Below are 18,810 nucleotides of genomic sequence, written 5' to 3' on the forward strand. Positions count from 1 at the left end.
TCCACACAGTTGCTGGAGTCCTGGCAGCCTTTCTGAGAGGATAACTTTAAAGCTTTCAGAGAGGAAAGTTAAAAGGAGACTGGGTCCTTGCATGGTCTCACCAAACTTTCTGGCATTACATGCCAGAAAAATAAACCTTATCTTGTTTAGTCATCACTATTTGGATTTTCTGTCTTAGGTAGCCAAACAAGTCCCCAACTAATCAGTGGATAATTGTTTTTATTGTCACATTCTTTGTCAGATTCTCATTTATACTTGTGTGTATATATATATATATATATTTTTTTTTTTCTTAAATATTGACAAGCATACATTATACAATGCCAGAACCAAAATACTAGAGTAGCTCCCCACTTTCTCCTAAGCCTGAGGATCTTTACCTAGGGTACTAGTTCCCTCTGGCACGCTGGTTCTTTTGCTTATCAAAGTCAACTTTCAGGAAGAGAGCCAAGGGTAACTGTCATAGATGTGACAATGACTGAGAGTTGATAGTTAATCTTTCCACTCCTACTTACATTTGCATTTTAATAGGAACAATGTTTTTAAACAAAGGGATTAGAATTTTTATCCTGGAATTTTAAATCTTCTTGGAGAGTTTGTGAGGAGTTCCTAGATGGGGCACAGATTCTTTCCGGCCCCCTTTCCTTAAGCCTTCCCTCTTTTCTACTGAATTCATATTACGTGGACGTCCATCAATAATGCAGACAACTGCATTAAGTCGTTTGCTAGAAATATGTTTTAGGACAAATTATGTAACCCATCTCCGAATTTCACTTTGATCACCTGCAAAAGTAGTAAGGACTAAATTAAGTAACATATAAGATGGTCTATCTGGCCCCTGATGTTAGTTCTTCATCATTCACGACAAGCATTTATTTTCTAGCAATGACTTGAGTGATTCTAATATCTACCCTACAGCCAAAATAAAACTGTGTCCATGGTCATTAATTCATTCTCCCACCAGCATATACCAACAGTTTGCAACATATCTTGTGTTAACTATGGCGAGAAATGCCAAGCAAATTCATGTTTGGGATATTAGGCATGACTTAAAGAGGTTCACAATCTTGGAGTAAGTTTTTATATTTGTTTACTTGGAATTTAGTGGGCCTTTGGAACAATGTGCTGAAGAGATTTTCTAGGCCAAGAAAGTTCTAAGTATTTTTGGTTTGACCTCTGTTCTCTGCCTTCTGTATCCATCAGCTTCCCTCGAAAGCATAACTGGAATGCGATCAATTTGCACAGCTTCCGGCCAGTGTCTACCAGGAACTCACCTAGATCAGTTCTTCCGGCCCACAGTGAAACGGTTGCTACCTTTGTTATTCAGGTCTCTGAAACTTGGAACTGCCTAAGTTGTGCTTTTACCCAAGCTGCTGGTTACCTGTTGCTGAATTCCCGACAACGCTTAGCTTGAGGGAACTCTACCCCCAGAACGCACAGGCACCGTGGTAACACGCTTACCACCACCGCTATCACCACCATCCCATAGCTGACTCTCCTGCTTTCTGGAAGGAACACTCTGCAAAATGAGATTGAAAGATGGATCAGAGATACAACGGTGTCTTCACTCAGGCTCCTGTAACAACTACCATAGACCAGGAGGCCTAAACAGCATTCATTTCTCACAGTTCTGGTGGCTGGAAGTCCAAGATCAAGGTGCCAGTGGTGTCTGGTGAGGGACTGCTTCCTTGTATCCTCACCTGGTGAACAGCAAAAAGAGGAAGCAAACTCACTCAGCTGTCTTTCATAAGGGCCCTAATCCCATCGTGGGGGTTCTACCTTCATGACCTATTTCCCAGAAGCCCACTTCCAAATACCATCTTATTAGGGCTTCACCAGATACATTTTGAGGGGACACGAACATTCAGTCCATAGCAGATGGGGAGTAAGACAACTATGGCTTCCTCAAAACATAGCACTTACCTAATTGAAGCATGGCTACCTGTTTTTTTGATATGTAAAAATCTTGAGTCAATGAGCCAGAGGGCAAACAGTGAGGAAGAAATGAAATATCATTCTATCTGTCCCAGCAGTCTAGGATTTCTTAGCCTTATGCGTGATGCATTGGTAGGCTACTGATTGATTTTTCTCAATCCAACTCCACTGACCAGAAAATCTATGGAAAATTATCACAGATTCTGGCACTACGTTGTGTCAGTAGCCATGTTCAATGTTGTGATATTTTTTTTCTCCAAGCACAACTCCACATATTTTTATACTGTTTTTCCTTGTAAAAAATATACCCCACTTTAATGTTGTGATTTTAAATACATTGTATAAGGTGTCATTGTGCTTTTAAAGTTGGAAGAGACTTCAGCAGGGGCTGTAGAATTATAAACCCATATAAAGAACCCTGTAATAATTCACAAAGTAGCATCCTATTTTATTTAGTCATTTAGTTAAACATTCAGATTATTTATAATTTTTGTTACCACAAAATAATCCTAAATAGTACCATATTGTTTTTTTAAGAAAGATTACCCAGGGTGAGAAAATTGGGTAGAGTTCAGACTATGTTTCAGGCTCTCAAAATATGTTAAAGACAATTGATTAAGCATGTATAAAACTTATTATTTCTTATCACCTAAATTCTTCTTGATTTTTTGCAAAACTTAGGGGAAGATGAAGTCTTTCTTGGCTAGTTTATAATTCTCCTTTACTTAATTTAATGTTCTTAGTAGTGTCATATGATTTCTACGTACTACTCTCAGATAAAGAAATTGTGGTTCAGAGGGGCCATTCGTCCAAGATCACAGAATAAATAATAGCAAGTTAGAGACAACTGCGTTAGAATTATCTTGGGAAACCCAATCTCTTAACCTCAAATCCAATGCTCTTCCACCCCTCTATCCCAAGTTTTCCAATATCCTTATTTCAGAAGTGAAGAAACGAGATAATAGAGTAGATTCAGTTCCTCAATTCTTTATCAAGAACATGATACTATATTCAGGGTCAATTTGTAATAGCAAACAATTAGAAATCCTCTGAAGTATGAGTCAAATACAGTTCAAATACAATCCGCTGAAACTTTGTGAATTACAATGGCGTAACTATGATTGTGGTTCTGTAGCCCGCAGTGCAGTTCCAACCCCTCCCAGGGCACTTCCGACTTCACCTTTCTTCTCTCAACAGAACATCACAGAGTTTTAATTTATCCTCCATCAGAGTTCAGAGTTAAAGGATGGGGCAATCAAGAAAACAGTTTTCAATGACAAAAGAATGCCGAAAAGGAGAGCATCTTTCCTGCGCACCGTGTGATGGGCCAGTCCCACAGCTTTGTCAGTGAAATATCTGTTCTTGGAACGTCCCCTCCTACAACAATGACTGGCTTTCTCATCTTCTATTCAAAACTCATTTACTTGTCATTTTTATATGACTATGGCTGGGGTTGGGGGGTGGGCCTCAAGGCATTTCTCTCTTTATCTTTGGACTCTTTCTGTGTTGTCCACACCGTGCTTTGAAAAATTAGATTCCTGTTGTAACGAATGGCCATCAGTTCCAGAGGAGTTTTCATAGTTTCCCAATCATAAAACATAATAACTTTGCTATGCAAACATCTTTACAAAGACATAAATTAGAAGGCTAATGTCACGATGACCGGATCCACCCCCACTCCTTTTCCCATCTTTACATGGTTAAAGATAAAGAGTATCAGTTGTACAAAAAAAAAAAAAAAAAAAGTCATCCAGGAGGCCACAGCAGTTCTGATCAAGGCTACAAGATAGAAAGGGGATTCCCACGTCATAGTTAAGAGTTTGGGTTTTTTTTTTCTCTCTCTCTAGGACCCGCCCACCACTAGCCTAACGTACTCCTTCTGTCCCCCCCACACAACAGATGCTGCAGCCACACTGGGCAACTTACTGAGTGATTCCCATGCTTTCTGCTTACTTTCCTGACTCCTCTGATCCTACTAAATCTCCCTCTGAAATACCCTGTGGTATCCACCGAGCAAAATCTTACCGGCCGTGATGCTCAATCTCAGTGTCATCTCCTCTTCCAAGTCTTTCTTGAAACTGTCATAGAAAGAACTAATCATTTCCTCCTTTATAATCTTGTTCTCATGGTTCACACAAAGAGACATTTGTGCACTCTACTTGCTTTTGGGTTTTTCCCCCATTCCCCACCCTAGTCTGTAAACTCTTTGAGAACAGGCACAAAGATGTGTGCCTCTTGGTACCTTGCACACCTAGAGTAGCAAACTTTTTCTGTAAAGGCCACATAGTAAATATTATATGTTCTATGGGCCGTATGATTTCTGTTACAACTACTCAACTCTGCTGTTACAGTGAGAAAGCTGCCAGCACATAAGCAGGCACGATACACAATATTTTGTAGCAACCTGGAAAATCAACCCAACCTATCTTCGTCCTTCTTTAGAATTGTGAGTTGTAAATCAGACTACCGCATCCAAACTGGGGTGGATAAAAATTAATTTGAAAATGGTATTCTGTTAGGGTAGCAATTCTAAGACAGATGATTGACATTTGTAAGGATGCTGTGAAGACCGACATCCATTCCTGCTTGAGTTGAAAGATGGTTGTGACCCCCCGACACTGGGTAGTATGGGGCAAAATTCCCAACCACAGTGGGGTGGAAGCCATGGCTGGGAAGCCAGCTCTCACATCGTGGAATAACTAATGATAATGACGATGATGATAAAAACAGTAGCAATAATGATTACAGCCATAGCAAACTCTTCCCGAGGGCTTACTACGAGCCAGGCACTCTTCTAAGCACTTCACGTGCATTAATTCATTGAATCTTCACAAGAATCCTTTGTAAAAGTTATTACTTTTACCTCCATTTTATAGATGAAACTGAGGCTCAGAGAGGTTAAGTAAATTATTCAGGGTAATACGGTTAGCAAGTGGTGACACTGGCGATCTAAAATTGAAGGGCCGTGCGTGCGACATACTGTGGTGCGTAAACGCGGGTCCATGGCCGAGATGTACAAGAACCACCTATGGATATAGACTTCTAGATACCACCCTCAGAATGCCCAAGGAAATCTCTCTCTCTCTCCTTTTTTTAAAGAGCTGCTCTTATGATTCAGATGTAGCTGCAGTGAGTGGAATGGTGTTTCCCAAAAAGATATGCCCACGTTCTAGTCCCCAAAACTGTTGGTATTACCTTATTTGGGAAAAGTTTTTTCAGATGTATGAAGTTAAGAATTTTGAGATAAGGAGGGCCCCATATTATCAAGCGGGCCCTAACTCCTACTTCAAGTGTCCTTAAAAGAGGCACATGGAAGAGACAGAGAAGAAGAGGTAGCAGTGTGACCCTGAGGCAGAGATTTGACTGATGACAGCTGTTAAGTCAAGAAATGCTGACACGCACCGGGACTGGAAGAGGCAAATGATGGATTTTCCCTAGAGCGTCCATAAGCGTGGACTGCCAGCATCTTGATTTTAGACTTTGAGACTCCAGCACTGTAAGAGGACAAATCGCTCTTGTAAGCTACCCAGTTTGTGGCCCATCCCTATGGCAGCCCTAGGAAATGAACTCAGAGCCACTCTCCGTTCCTCTCCCTAATTCCTGAACCCATGGTTGGGGACAGTGGGGACGATAACACATGTCACCATTCCTGATTTGAAGTGTGTATCACACCATGTAAAACAGAACTCCATCCTTCCAGGGCTTGTCTCTCGGCTGGTGCTGTGATCAGTAAGCCAAAGACTTTTCGGTTACACCAGCGGGTTCCAGATGATGGAAGTGTGCCATAAGCCCAGTTAATTTCATGGGTAGAAGCTATTGCTGCGTAATTTTTTTGGTGTGAAATGACCTGCTTAGTCAGACATCATACTACACAGGATACTATGATGGTGGTAGATGAGACACTCTGTTAGCCCATGATTAGTGTGGTGGTAGAAGGCATAGGAAGGTAGAAGGGCATGGAAAGCAAATCCATACCCAGAATATACATCTATTCCAGTGCAGTAAATCTCTGCCCTTCCCATGAGAGAAGTTCAGTGGAAGAAATCCAGAAGAAGTAGCTGTGTCTAGTTCTGTCTTACAAAGCAGCTGGTCAGTGGTCTCAGCCAGTGTGGCCAAGGAGCTAGCTCTCCAGGACTGGACCCCTTTCTTCTATGTGGTATTGCTAGAAGAAAGCTTTGCTTCTTGTCTTAGGGTCCTTATAATAGTTTCCAATTGATTCTTTAATAATTAACACAAATTTATTGGCTTAAAAACACAAATTTATTATGTACAGATCTGTAAGAAGTTGAAAATCAGTTTCACTGGGCTAAGGGTAAGGTTTCAACCTCTCTCCACCTTATTTCTCACTACTTTCTTTCACACACCCTTTGCCTCAATACATAGTCATGCAGTCTGGCCCCTTTACAATTTGTCACACTATGCTCTTTTTCGAAGACCATCCTTTGTGCTCACATTCCATATGTCCCAATTCTTCATCCACCTTAATGCCCAATTCGAATGCTACAACCCCCCAGCTGAAAAGAATCTTCCACTCCTTCCAGCTGCCATTTAAGTCCTCTCTAGGTCCTGGACTCTGAATCTCTTGAGAACAGGAACTATATCTTGTTCATATCTTTTGTCCAAAGCAGGACTGCCATGGATGGTTGTGCAGGTTGTACATTGTGGCTTTTTTACATAGGAAGCACTTGATCATAACTCCCAATGAATGAGAGTTCTTTGATACTGGTATTGTGCTCAGTTTCTTTTCTTTTCTTTTTTTTTTTTTTTTTAAGATTTTATTTATTTATTTGACAGAGAGGGCACAAGCAGGGGAAGCAGTAGAGGGAGAGGGAGAAGCAGGCTTCCCACTGAGCAGGGAGCCTGCTGTGGGGCTCAATCCCAGGACCCTGAGATTGATGAGGTTGTGGGATATCGGTGAGTTTCAGTGGGGTGGGGTGAGGTGGAGTCTGGAGGCGACGACCAAAGACGTCTTTGGTGCAAAATGGTGGTTTATTAAAGCACGGGGTCAGGACCCCGTGGGCAGAAAGAGCCGCTGCCCCAAGTTGTGAGGGGTGGCTGATTATATACTATGGGGTTGGGGGGCGGAGGTTTCAAGAAAGTACTTTCATATGTTAAAGAAGACTCACAGGATACAAGAGGCCTTGCTATTGTCAAGCTAAGGTTGTTTACCCCCCTAACAAGGCCTTAACAAGAAGATACCTGGGAACTTTCCGGATACATTACACTCTGCCAGCTTCAAGTATCTGTGGGCTGCAGGTTATAAAGACATTTAATTGTATTTACATTCCCTTCTGGAAGCTAGGTTATTGATAGAAATGCTTTGTTCTCGTAGACTGCTAAAATGTTTGTAAACTGAGGGAGACTCAAGTCTTGCAAGATTGTGGTCTCTATAAGGTTAACTATTTCTTTTTCCTTTAGGGCAGCCAGGGGTGCCTGAGGAATATCACATACATTCCATGGCGGGGGAGGGGCTGTGGGGTGTCAGTTTCTGCTTTGTCCTCAGCCTGCCTTTTGTTCCCTCATCAATATCATGACCCGAGCCAAAGGTCACCTAGGCACTCCAATGCTCAGTTTCTAATGTAACAAACTCAGATCTTAAGATGCTGAAAAGTTTGAAGTCAGAACTTAAGGAGGAATATAAAAGAGAGACAACACTAAATAGGACTTAAATCCTTCATCAGATGAACTCTGAGGTCTGGACCCCCCTTTTAAAAGAGAATCTGCCTGGGTGGCTCGGTGGGTTAAACGTCTGCCTTTGGCTCAGGTCATGATCCTGGGACCCTGGGATCCAGCCCTGCATCTGCTCCCTGCTCAGCGGGGAGACTGCTTGCTTCTCCCTTTCCCTCTGCCTGCTGCTCCCCATGCTTGTGCTCTCTCAAATAAATAAATAAAATCCTAAACAAACAAATAAATAAGAATCTGATGAGAGCACACCTCCATCATTCTCTCTCTCTCTCTCTCTCTCTCTCTCACACACACACACACACACACACACACACACACACACACACACACGACACAGTTTCTCCTAACTTTGCCTTCGAGGACTACTGTGTAGGATCATGATAGCCGTGCATTGTTTATGTGTCTGGGACAGGCCTGGGACTGGCCCCTCGGTTACGCCTTTCCCTACTCCATCCCATCCCATCCCCCCGCCAGGCAGGATCCCTTTACATGAGTACATCTTACCACTCAGTTCCTGAAGCCAGTACCAGGAAAAATGCTACTAGAAATGACATCCAATGCCAACCACGGGATTTCTTTTCATGGGAACCTACCCTGCCTTGTGAAGAAAGAATTAGAATATATTGTAATAACAATAGTGCTTCATTGCCCAGAGCTCAGATTCTCAATAGATGGACTGTTTAGCTGGATAGCTGCCCTGAAGGACAGCTTGCTTATTCAACAGAACTTTGCCCCTGAATAGGTATCACACTCAGCAGACAGGGAAAACCTAGGTAGATAACAAGCCAGTGCTTTCCAAATGAAACCAGGCCCCGGCCACTTTTGTTACCACTTACGTAGCCAACTGAGATGAGTAAACAAACCAGGAGTCCTGACGGGTATGGGTGTCAATTCACATCCAGATAGCCTGAACAGTTAGTTCCCCACCTCACTGTTCTCTTCCTGACCTCAGGGCCAGAATTAGGACTGCATCTACCCATGCAGACAAGTTACACAGCACCCAGGATGAGAGCAATATTGCTTAGCGTCATGGATTACCAGGTGTTGTAGGTTACCGACTTGGGTTTGAATTCTGATACGTTGCTCACAGGGAAAGTTAATTTCACTTCCTTACACTCCACCGTTTGGGAATGTGCAGTCATGTGATGGGAGGGACGGAGCCAAATTTTCCTTTGTGCTCACAGGAGAGAGTAATGGTTACAAGTAGTGATTCTGGAGCCAGACAGGCCCAAGCTCCACCCCCAGCCCTGTGACTTTCTACTTAACTTCTCTAAGCTTCAGTTTTCCCATCTGTAAAATGGGATTGCTTATCATGGCACTGAATTCAAAGGGTTGAATATAATTTTGGTAAAATTATAGTACAGAGTAAGTCCTCAATAAGTAATAGCTATTATTAAGGAGGGGGAAAAATTACATGCAACGTTACCAAATTAGAACCCATGTTAATTGTCTTTTACCCTTCCTGACTAGCTTTTTTAAATAATTATTTTAAAAGGTAAATAGATCCTGTCTTTCTAAAAATTTTTATTCAGCTCACATGGTTTGGGTACCTACTGTGGGTCCGACCAGGTAACACACTTAACACATGGAAGCTCTTTTATCCTTACTACGGTTATATATTGGTGAGGCAGATATTATTATCCCCACTTCACAGCTGGAGAAATTGAGGCTCTGGGGGTCTAGTTGACTTGCCAAATTCATTAAGTAGATATATTTGAAACTGGGAGTCTAATTCTGAAGTTTCCTTAGTCTAAGACAAATTTATGCTCTAGTAGCCAAACGGAAACCAAAATATCAACTTTATCAATGACCTAATAAAGCAGAAATTGAGATTATTTAGTAAATGGCATTGGAGAACACAAAATGAGACTTTCTACTTTATTTCTAAATACAGACCTGGGAGCCCTGTAGAAAGAAGTGGGTCCTCAGATAGCCCTTCAGTCTACATAACCAGCCAGTCACTAGCCCACCTTAACTCCCAGCTGACCACAGGAGACAGCAGCCAAAAGAGGCTGGTGAAATCCCCACCTGCCCCAGAGAGAGGAAACAAGGATCAAAGGTTAGAGTGCTTCCTGCAACAACAGTAGGAGGAGGCGTGGTCAAGGACCTTTGACAGTGACTCCACCCATTAGCAAAAACAAGATGGCCTAGCTTCTTTTCAACCAGATTTGCCACTCCTCCCCAAAGGACTAGGGGGTGTATGAGTAAGCAAGTACAGAAAACAACTGAAAAGTTCAGCCATGACTCACCATTTTTATGGAAACCTGTTGAAGAAGTAAGGGAAGGTGAATAAGGACACTTTCCTAATGATTCCATTTCCAAAGCTCATTTCAAGCCGTCCGTCACATCTGCCTATTATAGGATTGCATTCTTCTCAACGGATAAACCCCTTCCTTACTGCAATTTATACAGTTATCAGTGCAGCTGTCAAAGTAAACAAAGTCTTCTCTTGGTCAATCTGCCCCATGGGAATGCCATCAGGATCTTGAAGAAACCTCTGAAGAGAAGAAAGGGAAAAGGTGACTTAGAAATACGCACTAAATAGTGTTTTTATACCCCTGGATTCACCAGATGGGAGCCCTGTTATCTTTTTTTTTAATTTCTTATTTAAATTCAATTTAGGTAATATATATTGTATTATTAGTTTCAGGGGTAGAATTTAGTGATTCATCAGTTGCATACAATACCCGGTGCTCATTACATCAAGCACCCTCCTTAATGCCGATCATTCAATTACCCCACCCTCCCCCCTCCCCTCCAGCAATCCTCTGTTTGTTTCCTACAGTTAAGAGTCTCTTATGGTTTGCCTCCCTCTCTATTTTTGTCTTATTTTATTTTTCCTTCCCCTAAGTTCATCTGTTTTGTTTCTTAAATTCCATATATGAGTGAAATCATATGGTATTTGTCTTTCTCTGACTGACTTATTTTGCTTAGCATAATACCCTCTAGTCCATCCACATCATTGTAAACGGCAAGATTTCATTCTTTTTGATGGCTAAGAAACATTCCATTATAAATATATTACGAGCCCTGTTATCTTAAAAATTGGGGAACTAGATTCCTTGCTGCAAATTATGAGGCTTTCAGTGTTGTGGCTAAAAGTATTGATGTCATTGTTAGAGAGATCTGGTTTTGAATTCTGATTCTACCTCTTAGATGTGCAGAATCATTCTTTTTGACTGGCTAATATCCGAAATCTCTTCCGATGTTTGGAAAATGCCCTTCCGTATATGAGTCTTCATGGGAGGTAAGGCCCACCTCCCAGTATGGAAGCCAGATCTCATCTCTCCAACCCTCCTTACAACTACAGTATAAGCAGAAGTTCTAGGATTTGTGTCATCTTCAATTTCTTTCGGCAATATCTCACAGTTTTCAGTGTATAACTCTTTCACTTCTTGGTTAAGTTTATTCCTTAGTGTTGTATTGTTTATTGCTGTTTTTAATTGGATTGTTTTCTTTATTTCTTTTTTAGATAATTCATTGTCAGTGTATAGAAATGCAACTGATTTTTTTTTTAAGATTTATTTATTTTAGAGAGAGAAAGAACAGGGGGAGGAGCAGAGGATGAGGGAGAGAGAATCTCAAGCAAACTCTATGCTGAGCACAGACCTCAACACAGGGCTCAATCTTACGACCCCAGATCACAACCTGGGCCAAAACCAAGAGCTGGATAACCTACTGCACCACCCCGGCACCCCAAAATGCAACTGATTATATATATATACTAGTCATGTATATATATGTGACTAATATTCAGCCATAACAAAAAGGAAATCCTGCCATTCGTGACAACATGAATGGACTTTAAAGGCATTATTTTACATGAAATAAGTCAGAAAAAGACAAATACTGTATTAGCTCACTTATATGTGGAGTCTAAAAAAAACGGAACTTATAGAAACGGAGAAGAGATTGGTGACTGCCAGGAATGGTACATCAGGAAGGGGGTGGTGAGAAGAAATAAGTGAAAATGATCAAAGAGTACAAACTTCTAGTTTTAAGAATAATTTCTAGGGGTGTAATGTATAGCATGGTGACTATAGTTAACACTTTATTGTACATTTGGAAGTTGCTAAGAGAGTAAATCTTGAAAGTTCTCACCACACCCACAAACACTGTGTGAGGTGATGGCTATATTAACTAACATTATTGTGGCAATTATTTTGCACTGTATACATATAGCAAATCATTATTTTATGCACCTTACACTTATACTATGTTATATGAAAACTTATCTCAATCATGATAGAAAAAATAAAATAAAATAAGTTATAAAAGTTAAAAAAGAACCAATGGTTATTTTCTAGTATCATATGGAGTGATCCTTGTGTTTTATAAGTTTTGGGGAAAGAAATTAAAAGACTTCTTTCACTACTACTATGTTCTGGGAATATACCTCTTACCAGTAGATTATAAATATATATTTTTTCACTTTTCATTCACATTTATAAAGCGTTCAGATTTATAGAAAGATTTCCATATAGGTAAAAATAGTATATCATTTCAAAATGCTTTCCTTCTAATTAAAGGAGACAACAAACCAGATTCTTAAATAGAGAACAAGCTAGTGGCTACCCAGAGGTGAGGTGGGTGGAGAAATGACTGAAACAGATAAAAATTAAGAGTGCATTTATCTTAATGAGCACTGAGAAATGCATAAAACTGTTGAATTATTATATTGTACAACTGAAACTAATATAGCACTGTATGTTAATTATACTTGAATTGAGAAATAATAAAAAATTCAAAAAAATAAAAAATAGAATGCTTTCTCTTCCCTGCAAGCAAGAGAAAACAGCAATTTCAACAGCTAGGCATTGTTTCTTCCACATATCAAGAAGTCTGTCTAGGGCGATGGAGTTGTCCAACTACACTGTTGTGGATTTGACAGCTTTTTATCATTCTGCTGCACTTTTCTTAAAGTGATGGTATCATGGTTGTTGCCTCATAATCAAAAGTTTGCTGTTGCACCAACAGGAATAAAATCTATCTGCATTTCAGATGGTAAGTAGAAGGTAGGAAGAACTAAATGCCAAAGAACCATGGTTTTTGAGTATAGTCCTTTGAAATAGTTTTTCCTGGTGTTCCATCCAGTGTTTCCTCCTAGAGCTCATGGAGTCACACAGGCATACCTAATCAAACCTCTGAAAGCTTCTAGGAGAGAGCAAGTTGCAGATGGGGTTGTGTCCAGCACACTACAGTGTCTGCCACAGGTAATAATATAGCCAAAACTGAGCTATATGAAAATATGCCATAAAAAAAGAAGGTTTGGAACCTGCATTTATAACAAAGCTGAAGACAATGTGTGAGGAATAATAACAATAACGTAATGTAGCTAGCAATGACTACTATTTATCTGGGACTTCCTATACACCAAGCACTGTTCAAAATACTTATATACACTACTTCATTTAATGCCTCCAACAACCTTATAAGGTAAGTGTTATTATTATTCCTATTTACTTATGGGGAAACCAAGGCACAAAGAAATCGTACAACGTGGAGGAGGTCCCTCAGTGAGTAAGCGCTCAAGCTGCAATGGAAACACAGCGAGCAAAAACTCTAACCCAGGTTTGCTAAGAAATAAGAAAGGGATCTTTTGCTTCCTTTGCCTTGTCTTTATAATAAGATTTTTCTTACGAAATCAGCAAATGTTTAGCCAATGTAAGACTGAGACTTAAATTTCTGAGTCTCATGACCAAAAATATCAGAATAAGAGTATCAGTCAGTGCATTATTTAGCATAGAACATACCTGATTTAGTATTGATTATCCTAAATGATGGCCCAGGGGGTGAACTTTGCCTTGACGATGAAATTACTACTGCTACTAACGTTAGCAATGTTCTAGGTGTAGGCCTTGTACACCTATAGATAAGAGTACATTTTAGAGCATAGCAGATACGGCAAAGGAAGGGATCCCATCTATGAAAGTGGCCTGAGTGTAGGCATCATCTCCTCACTACCAGAAGAAACAATCCATATGGGCTAGGGAGCCATAACTCCCATTAAACAACACCAGCAACAAAAAGTCCAGATATAAGCTCACCTCTCATTGGTTTAAAGGAGTGTTTCTCAACCTTTTTTCATTATTGATTCCTAGGGAGCCTGTATATATATATATATATATATATTTTTTTTTTTTCCTAATTACCCCCACTATGACATTTAAATACCACAAATATACTGTGTATCTATCCATGTAGTGTGACCCTTAGGAGAGCTTAGAGATCTAATCTTTTTCAGCCCCCAAGAACCAATTTGCAACCACTTGGCATGATACTGCTCTTGCTTAAAGTGCCTGAATTATGACTTTAAAGGTCATTCTGAGAAATAGAGCTGGCTCATGGCCTCACTAACATTCTAACAATGGACGAGTTACTCTAAAATACTTCAACTATAGCCTTGCTGCTCTTGATGTAGTAGTTATCATTGCTATCAATACTTTCGTAGCACATAGGAAGACTGCACACATACTCCCGTGTCCCTGTGTGGTTTGAGGAGGGCCACCTGTCTGCACAAAGAGTTGTAAGTGAAAGGATCCCATATCACTTTCAAATCAGAATGTTCTATTGCATTTTGGAAACTTAGAGCTCTTGTTACCTCTATGCAGTGAGAAGCAACTTTCAAGATGGTAACTGACTTGTCAGCCTGCGTTCCAAAGTGAGAAGGTGTGGAGTAGAGCTTCCAGCTGACCTGTGATGCATAAGAAATAAACACGAATATGTGAACATTATTTGTTATTACAGCACAGCCCAATCTACCCTGACCGATACACTGGGTCATTCATTTACTCATTTAAATGAATGAGAGCCCACTATGTGCCAATGTCCTAGGCACTCATGATACAACAATAAACTAGACAAGTCCTTGCCTTCCTGGAACTTATATTCTAGTGAGATCAAACTCAGCAACTCTTCAGCCCAGAAAGGAAGACATCTACTGTAGAAGAAAATTAACCCTTCTCTTTGAAGACAAGGCTAAATTTAGGAAATTCCATCCTCTGATACACTCTCAACAATCTTTTCTGAAATGAAAGTAAGTCTGGAGGGCGTTGGTCCCTCTGCTTTTCCCCCAGGACAACAAAGGGATGTTAAAATCCTATTTTAATTTTGGATTTTGAAGTTCAATGATTTGGGAAGGTTACAGAAGGGAATCCTTGGAGAAAGAGCAGCATTTAATAAAGTGTGAAGGTGTGGAGGAGTTTTCTAGATTGCAGAAAATAGCAGGCACAGAGATGTCAAAGTGCAGATACTTCTCACTCAAACCAAGTGGACCACAGAAGCACCAAGATATAGGATGAATTAACTCACCAAAACATCAACTTGAGCTCTTGAAAAAAGTAATTTTATTTTGTCTAAGACCCTATATTACTTACAGAGAGATGTTCATTTCCCACAGGATGAAGCCCATTCTTCCTTGAGAGGAATCCTGGACAGATACACAAATAATTAAACTGAAATAGACCATTTTAACCCCACTGCAGTTCAAACGCCCCAGCCATCAAAGCTGGCCAGCCCAAACCAGCTGCTTGGGTTCATCCTTTGAGGTTCAATGAACTAGGGCTTTGTTAGACCAAGAGTGAGAAAGGATTTCAAAGACAAGGGCCCTCCTTGGGAAATGATTTCCTGATGACCTCGTCGAATTACATGCTTTTTCTCATAATACAGTTAGCCCCCTAATCCTTATTCCCTCCACTGTGAATCACTCCTAAGCTCCTCAGCCGGGCTAGAAGAAAATAATGGGAAGAGTGGCTACATCTCCCCAACTCATGGCAAAATTTCCCTGATTAATCTTACACTCCATAATATAAAATGAACAGGAGACAAGTTTTCCTCTGTTTCTAACTGCAAGTTCTGGATAACTTGAGTTTGGGTCTTTATATAATGGTTCACTTCCAAAAATGAAAAGATATTAAATTTTAAGCCTTGCAATTACCTCCTTTTCAGATACCAACATCATTGCCACTGTCTACTTTAATAGCTCCATCTACAGCTATTTCTGAAGATTTTTAATACTTTGGTAATTCTGGATTTTTCAGCTAGAAACAAACACAAATTTTTTGAGTTTTATATCAGATACTGCTTTTTTTCTTCTAAGTTAATAATAATTTTTAAAGGATACATACCATAAATTCAACCGTTCAGCTTTGAGCTAGGATGATTACTATTGTTCAGAAATTTATCAAAGGGTTTTTTACCTAAGGAGTTAATATTACAATACTAGACGGGGCGCCTGGGTGGCACAGCGGTTAAGTGTCTGCCTTCGGCTCAGGGCGTGATTCTGGCGTTACAGGATCGAGCCCCACATCAGGCTCCTCTACTAGGAGCCTGCTTCTTCCTCTCCCACTCCCCCTGCTTGTGTTCCCTCTCTCACTGGCTGTCTCCCTCTCTGTCAAATAAATAAATAAAATCTTTTTAAAAAAAATCACAATACCAGAAGGAAAAAGAATAAGAGTAAATGAATATGAATCAGTTCGTAGAAGCAAACACACACCCTGAGACTCAAATATCAATTATATCAAGAGTGTTCATAATAATCTGTTGTTGAAAAAAAATGCTTGCCCAGAAAACAGGATTGGGAGAGAATTCTGTTTTTTGCCATTAGCTGGTTAAATGGTCTCAGGGAAATAACTTTTGCACTGTCTTTCAGGCATCATACACAGCATTTTTTATGAGTTAACTCATTCATTCTTTATGTCATAACCTTTGTGACAAGTATTATTATTATTATCCCCATTTATGAGATAAGGCATCTGGTGCACAGAGAAGTTAAATAACTTTCCCAAGTTCACAAGTTTCCAAAGCAGAGCCTTGCCCTTAACTCTTTCATCTATATAAGTTCTTAAATTCGTCAAAAATATTTTCTTTTGAAGACTTCAGTCTAAAACCTTAAATGAAATCTTGGGTTTGGGTTAAAATTTTAAAAGAGAGGATGAAGAATGAAGAAGGGGCAAACCTCACTATTTCTTGAACATTTGGCCACAAGGGGATCACTTTTAGGTCTATGCAAGGTTTTACTTACTGATTGTCCTTAAGGGGATTGGGGCGACATCTATCCATTGGAAGAAGCTTGAAGAGATGGAAACCAAGAATTTGACATACAAATATTTATTCATTCACTTATATTATATTGTGTTTTCAAATAGCCCCATTAAACCAAGAATGACCTAGGACCCAACACATCTCATTTTCATTTTAAAACTTAAAAACCGGAGGCATTCTATCATGGTGACTCAGCTCGAGGACTCTGGAGGCAAATGCCTAGTTTAAAACCTGTCTCTCCTTCTTCGAGTGTGGGGATGTTATTTAACCTTTCTGAGCCTCAATGCACTCATGTGAAATGGAGACATTAACGTGTTCTTCTCAAGGTTGTTTTGAGGAGAGAATGCTACAGGATACATATTAGGCACACAATATTTAAGTGATGGCTATTATTCTAATTATTTTATAATTATGAAAACCCATTGAGAGGCTCTAAAATCATAAACTTGTAACTCTCTTGAAGCAAGTATTTTCTTTCATTAACTCTACATACAGGAAAATTAATTATGTAAGAACAGTTTTTGAGCATTTTCCCTAACCCAGACAGACACTATTCTAAGTACTTTAAAAGTATTGTCTCAGGGGTGCCTGGGTGACTCAGTCAGTTAAGTGTCTGCCTTCTGCTCAGGTCATGATTCCAGGGTTCTGGGATCGAGCCCTGCGCCAGGCTCCCCGCACAGTGGAGAGCCTGCTTCTCCCTCTTCCGCTGCTGCTGCTCCCCCTGCTTGTGCTCTCTCTCGCTCTCTCCCTCTATCCCAAATAAATAAATAAAATTTTTAAAAAAAAGTATTACCTCAGATAATCTTCCTTCCAACCCCACCAGGTGGGTACTGTTGTTATACCCATTTTATAAAAAAAGTAATTAAAACACAAGAAGATTAAGAAATCTACCTAACATCACAAAAGCAGTAATTAATTAAACTAGGGGTCAAATCCAAGCCCTTGGTCCCACAGCCCCAGCCCTTCTCTGCTCTGCTCTGAACACCCAATGCCTTCTTTGTACCTACCCGCCACCTGACCCCCATTCAGGACCTTTGCATAACCTGCTTCTCCTGCCTGGATAATTCTACCCTTACCCTCCCCCCAGGACTCAGCTGCTTCCTGTACCACCTCTTCCTCCCTACCAGGTGCTCAGGAGCCCTTTTATACCTCTCCTAATGCTCATTTCTAATCTAGCAGTCACTTTCCAATATAACTGCTGTGCTGCTTGCCATGGTCCCCTGTAGGTCTGTGATCTCCACAAGGGCTGGAGCTGGGCCTTAGTTTTCTTGGCGTTTAGTACCATAATACCTAGGAGCACAGGGTAGGTGCTGAATAAACATGACTGATACCAAATTCATTCATTTATCTCTTTACTGAGCATCTACTAGGCACCTAGTCTTGTACTAGGTCCAGGGAATATATTAGTAAACAAAACATAACGCACAGAATAGTAAAGAAAGGCTTTTAGAGAAGTGGTAGACTATGTATTTTATAACTTCCCCCCGCGGCTTCCACACACACATGCACACACACACAGTGGATTTTAAAGCCAGATTGCTTGGGCTCAAATCCAAGCTCTACCACGTTTTGAGAGTTTGAGCAAGTTATTTAGCTTCTGTGGGCCTCAGTTTCCTCATATATACATATATGACTTTCGTAGGGTTGCTCTGAGGATTAAAAGACTAATTTCATGTCAAGTGTGTAGAACAATCCTGGTCCTTAGTAAGGCCTCAGAAGGTTAGCTTTTACTATGGTTAACTGTCATAGACTTAAAGTTTCACGGGTAGGGCAGGGGAGAACAGACACATCCTGTCCCCAGCTATAATATAATGGGATAAGGAGATATTTGGTTAAATGATATAAAGTTGTAATTTTTGTAGATCAAAAATGGTTAAAAAGAGGCAATTTTATAGGATACAAATTAAAACGCTCACAGAACATAGAGAAGAGAGAAATTAATTTTGCTTGGAGAAGTAAAGGAAAGACTCACAAAGAGGTTAGACCCCGATGGAGCCCCTCTGGGTGGATAAACAGTCACTGAACAGAGAGAAGGAGATGATATTTTAAGGAGAGAAATAGCAGGACCAAAAGTAGTGGACATGAGAAAGCATAACCAATAGATTCTTATGGCTGGAATTCAGAATCCATTGTAGGGATGTCGGAATT

The 18,810-nt window shown here is 40.2% G+C and overlaps 1 long non-coding RNA gene across 1 annotated transcript; it reads right to left on the reverse strand.

The window, feature by feature from the left end:
* Positions 1-202: 202 nt before the first annotated feature.
* LOC148108637 (uncharacterized) lies at positions 203-14,432 on the reverse strand. The gene is made up of 3 exons (XR_015727118.1): positions 14,222-14,432; positions 9,870-10,117; positions 203-1,700 (listed from the first exon to the last, which is right to left on the reverse strand). It is a non-coding gene; the product is annotated as an uncharacterized LOC148108637 (long non-coding RNA).
* Between the last annotated feature and the right edge of the window lie 4,378 nt (positions 14,433-18,810).

The sequence above is a fragment of the Ursus americanus genome, chromosome 17 (genome assembly GCF_024610735.1).
Source record: "Ursus americanus isolate L20-20 chromosome 17, mUrsAme1.1.p, whole genome shotgun sequence".
Taxonomy (NCBI): Eukaryota; Metazoa; Chordata; class Mammalia; order Carnivora; family Ursidae; genus Ursus; species Ursus americanus.